Source organism: Amphiura filiformis, chromosome 7, assembly GCF_039555335.1.
Source record: "Amphiura filiformis chromosome 7, Afil_fr2py, whole genome shotgun sequence".
Taxonomy (NCBI): Eukaryota; Metazoa; Echinodermata; class Ophiuroidea; order Amphilepidida; family Amphiuridae; genus Amphiura; species Amphiura filiformis.
This window is the reverse complement of record NC_092634.1, coordinates 37,304,876-37,310,875: the sequence shown is the minus strand read 5'-3', so window position 1 is coordinate 37,310,875 and position 6,000 is coordinate 37,304,876.

Here is a 6,000-nt window from a genome sequence, read left to right as displayed (position 1 = left end):
TATGAAAATAAGCTCTATAGTCCGAATTTAAAAAAAGGGTTCTATAGTCCGAAATTGCAAAACGGTTCTATAGTCCGAAACGGATACCGTGTTCTTTAGTCCGAATTGGACTAACGTATACTACATTTTGAATACAAAACAAACAAACTAAATGGGATAGGGAATGAAAAAATATCGAACGAAATCAAGAATGAAACAATGAACAAATGAATTAAAGAACAAACTAAACGACGAACAAAAGAAGAACGATTCGGAAAAAGGTATACGAAAGAAAGAAAAAACAACGAAAGACAGAATGAAGACGAACACAAAAAATGGACAAGCAATCCCAGGGCCAGCCGCCATCACTGCCAATTGCATGCATGTTACCCGCTCGCATCCCTGATAAAAGCCAGCCAGGATATTTTACACCCCTTCAAATCGCAAGATAAAATCATACTATTCTGTAAACTAATTTGTTTTAGGCAAAAACCGCAGCATTTACATGCATCGCAGGATAGCGCTATTAAATCTAGAGCTCAAATACACCGTAGAGTGTTGAGTCTCTTACTAGTATATAATATTATAACGGAATGAATAACAGATAAAAATGATGAAAATACCATCAGAATAATGATCAACGTCAATGTATGCTACGGAAAATATCCAGAAAAATCAACCATGTTGAACTTCATCGGATATGTATTTCAGTGTCAAATCATCAATTGTTAAAACAATTGATGATTTGACACTGACTCAAATGATGAAAATAAAATTCGGACTATAGAACCCGTTTACCAATTCGGACTAAAGAACACGGTATCCGTTTCCGACTATAGAACCGTTTTGCAATTTCGGACTATAGAAGCTTTTTTAAAAGTCGGACTAAAGAGCCTATTTCCATATTCGGACTATAGAACCCTTTTTAAAATTCGGACTATAGAGCCTATTTTCATATTCGGACTAGAGAACCGTTTTAAAATTCGGATTAAAGGACCTCTTTTAATATTCGGATTAGGGAACCTTTTTAAAATTCGGACTATAGAACCTTCGAAATAAAGAAGCGTCGGAATAAAGAACGTCTTTTTTAATTTTTTTTGGACTAAAGAACCTCTTTTAAAATTCGGACTAGCGAATGCTATGAACACATGTTCGGACTAGCGAACCTTCGGACTAAAGAACCTTCGGATTATAGAAGCGTCGGATTATAGAGCAGTCCCCATATCAAGACCAGTATAAGCGGTTTTTTTACCGTTGTGTGTTTTCGGATCTCCGCAGGAATCTTTGAATTTTCAATTCTCGTTTGCGATTTCCAATTCTCGTTTGCGATTTTCAATTCATTCTCGTCTGCGATTTTTAACTCTCGGCTGCAATTTTCCGCTCAAATGATACGCTTTGTTCCGAGCTTTCCGGCAATACGCACATAAAAAAAACCCAGCTTTTCACATCAAAAGATAACGTCGCCCTCTATTGTCAATATAATACAAATGAACGGTTAATAGTTATATGTGATTCATTAATATGAGAAAAATACAAGAAATTATATTTACCTACCTCTAGCATGTTGTCTGGCTCGATGGTCATTGTAGTTAACTATTCATTACCACCAGTTATAAGAGTTAGATTACGTTAATGCTTCATCTAAGCAAGCTAGTTACATTTTCAACAAATGTATATGACTGGCGTATTTGGTGCTTAACTTGGATACAACGCTTTCTATGTCATTTGCTTACAAAAGGATCCATCGACTCTTTCTTCCCACAGAAGCTGGAAATTTACTACAAACATATTGTATGTGTAAATGTGGTTACATCTTATCGACCAATATTCGTCTAGCCTTTGTACCATATCGTGTATCATAACACTACGTGTAAATTATTATGTGTTCATAGATTCAAAACTAAAGAGTATTGCACATTTCAGCTTTTGAAATAAGAATAGTACAAAATAAAGACAACACTATTTTTTCACAATCCATTTTCCATGAAGCAACATTCTTTGATGATTGGACCCATGACCAAATTTGGTAACCTAAAAGAGCGATTTATCATAATCGTGTTCAATCGCCTGCAAACATCTCTAGATAATTATAGACCACGAATAGGTAATTTTTATTATCTACCTGCTTAAATGGCGTGGCGAAAGTTCAACACGGTAAAAACATTCGAAATAGGCCTACCAAATTTCTCTAAGTCAAATCACACCGACCTTTGTGTGAGAACAGAACGTTCTCCTGTTGGTTTACAATGACGTAGGAGTGTGCCAAGGATGTGTTGTGGTACCTAACGTATTCAACCTGTTCATGACTTTAATACTTGAAATATCTGCGTTGGGGAAGTTCAGGAGTACTATTTTCACAGAAGTCACAATTTTCTACGAGGGTGACGACATCTTGTTACAAAACAAGGCAGCCAAGAAAAAAATCTTCATATGGGATCAAATTCTACCAGAAGATCTAAACAAACGTATAAGTATCCAAACATTGATGTGAACTGAGATCATGGTTATGGAGAAACAACAGAAACAATAATTATTGGCATTGCTCTTCAGTAGGCCTATGCATTTCAGGCTTTCATCGCAAGGGAAGACGAAGACGAACTGAGCTCAAAAAGAAACTTATAATTTTTTACAACACGTGAATCACAAGGTTATATGTGATGCGATCAAGCAAAATCAGTCGGAACTCGGAAATATTGATTTTGAGATTTAGCCATACAAAGGACATATTTCCTTTTGTTTCCTATTGTTTTGGAAACTCTTTAAATGTTCATATCTTTGGAAGTGGTTGTTCAATTTCAACGGTGTTTTCTGCAAAATCCAGATTTTTAAATGCTTTTAACCCTACTATAAGAAACCGAAAATTTAAGATTTCCGAGTTCCGACTGATTTTGCTTGATCGCATCACATATCTTAAAATACTGTCAATCAAAATGAACCAAAATTACACACACGATTAGTTTAATACTCTACTCAAAACACATGTCAGTAACCAAGCAGTTGTCCAACTGACACAACAGCAAAATGCACTGTCATGGGATGGCTTCCTGGACTTCCTTCACTTTCACAGTCAATATTTGGCACCCAGGACAAAAAATCTGTGAGAATGCACACAAGATCCTTGCACAGATGATAAAACTGTGCTGCTTTCTGCTTTTCATACACTTTTTTCATGAAACAGGGGTGGGCTGTGAATGTGTTCCAGGAAGCTGTTCCATGTCAGTGCATTTTGCTGTTGTGTCAGTTGGATAACTGCTTGGTTACTGACATGTGTTAAGAGTAGAGTATTGAAACTAAACCTGTGTGTAATTTTGGTAGAATTTGATTGACAGGATTTCAAGATATGACCTTGTGAAAAATGATAAGTTTCTTTTTGAGCTCAGTTTATAAACAAATACTTATAAAAAGATATGAAGGGCTGGTGACCATGAGATCGATGGGCAAAGTAAACCAATAGTGAGTGCCAAGACATCCCATCAAAAACTGAAAGTCTCTGGACTGGCCGCGTGTTTAATTTTGCAACCATAATGGACAGCAATACGCTAAACCTATAACCCTAGCCCAAACACTAAACCATAACCCTAGCTCTAATCATGCTGTCCCTAAACCCTAACCCTAAGGGTTGGTGGTATCGCTGCCCATTATGGTTGCAGAAAGAAATTAAGCGTACTGGACACCCACAAGTAAAGTAGTAACCCAGTGGGCACAGGTTAGGATTTCGACGTTGAATTAACGTTGATACAACGTCGAAGTTTCAACCTAACCTGATTTCAACCTGATTTCAACCTAGACGTTAGTTGAAATCGGGTTGAAATTTCAACGTTGATACAACGTTGAAATTTCAACCTGATTTCAACTAACCTCTAGGTTGAAATCGGGTTGAAATCAGGTTGAAGTCCATCAGGTTGAGGTCCATTTGCAAATACAACGTGATTTCAACCTGATTTCAACGTCGAAATTGATTTCGACGTCGAAATTTCAACCTGATTTCAACGTGATTTCAACGTCAGTTGTGCCCACTGGGAAGTTGCATCTGGTGCAATCGAGTTGAATTTGCTTTAAACTTAAGTAAAATCTCTCGGATGCAAACACTCAGTATTTCTGTGAATACAACTTACCCATCGTACATTGGAGATGCGTGTTTTTTCTTTCAAGGACATGCACCTGCAGGATGTTGTTTTTTTTTTCAAGGTTTAAAGATATTATCGCCGACGACGACCAAATGGTCATTAGACAAAAAGTGAAAAGTATTTCCTTACGCGGAAAATAACGATCTAATTTCAAAGCACAATCGCCCCAATCTCTGGTGATTAAACTATCAATAGATGCATTCTTTCCATAACACATTAAACATGCATGGTTCATACATATTGTGCTAACATTCCAGTTAAAAACAGTAATTTCTCTACGGACGCAAGATTTAAAATTTAAATCGACGCGAAAGATACTTCAACTCACGAGAAGTCTAAATTTAATCTGACAGCGATCATTGTTCTAGGGACATGACGCTCTTGGTACGTGACGCTTTTTAAATCAAATCGATGAGGATCTAAGGATTTAATAAGAAAATGCAACTCCATAATAATAAAATTTCATACGATTCCTCCGCCATATGTATCTTGACCAAAACTTGTAGGTTTTAAACCATTTTCGTTTATAATACTAGGATATACACATGTATTTATTTATTTATTTATTTATTTATTTATTTATTTATTCATTCATTCATTCATTCATTCATTCATTCATTCATTCATTTATTTATTTATTTATTTATTTATTTATTTATTTATTTTTTTCAACTCTCACATTCTTGAATATACATGAATATACAAGAAATTTCATGAATTTTTATTAACAATATTAAGAATAAAGAAACCTAAAACATATTATACTAGTGCTCAGTGCACTTTGCTGAATTAAAAACGCAATTAAACATTCAAGAGAGTGACCTTGAGTTGTTTTGCTTATGAAGTTCTCGCTGACTTGGTAGATTATAGAACAAACATGCTTTGTTCTCTGTATTAGGTTCTTTGTTATGTATTGGCTTTAGATGGACAAGACATTTCAACGACTGCTAACACGACAAGACGCAGTGATGGGATTTCTTAAATATATAGGATACCTTCTCTAAGGCTGAGTTCAGAATAAAGAAACCTAAAACATACTATACTAGCGTTCAGTGGATTTTGCTGAATTAAAAACGCACTTTAACATTCAAGAGAGTGACCTTGAGTTGTTTTGCTTAGGAAGTTCACAAACATGCTTTGTTCTTTGTATTAGGTTCTTTGTTATGTATTGGCTTTAGATGGACAAGGCATTTCAACGACTGCTAACACGGCAAGACGCAGTGATGGGAAATATATTAGGATACCTTCTAAACGACACCAACGACTCCCAAGCGATGCCAAGCAAAAATCAGTTGTTTCAGATTTTTTTATTTCACAAATTTACAGTCACTTTATAAATATAAGTGGTCCCATTTCCTGTGGCGCAGTTCAAAAGCCTCCATTCAACAATTATGTCTCACTATTTGACCTTGAGTTGTGGAATATGAGTTTTTGTACCTACAAATGTATTATATTCAAAGGTCATTTTAATGTATTGGGGTTAAAGAACTGTGTCCGGATGCATGGGCTTCTTTGTGATCCTTCGTGTATACAGTATGAAAGTTAGTAATAAAATTCAATTTGAATTACAAAGAAAGTCAATTAATATAGCATTATTAGGTTTCATTTCGAAGTTTTGTAGATTGTAAACAGATACATTACTTTTTCAAGATCTTGAGGACTATAGAGTACACAAGGCACTCAAACTACTAATTTGAAATCCTGGACGTATTTTCTGTGAGCAATTCCCCGGAGAAGTTCTCATCACCAATATTGTCAAAAGCATTTCTTATAGAAAGAATGTCATAAAAGTCATTTCGAAAAGCTAAAGCTATTAAGGTATTTAAAGCACATCTGTAGCGTTTAAGCTATTAAGGTAATTAAAGCATAACTGTAGCGCTTTGCCCTAACATAA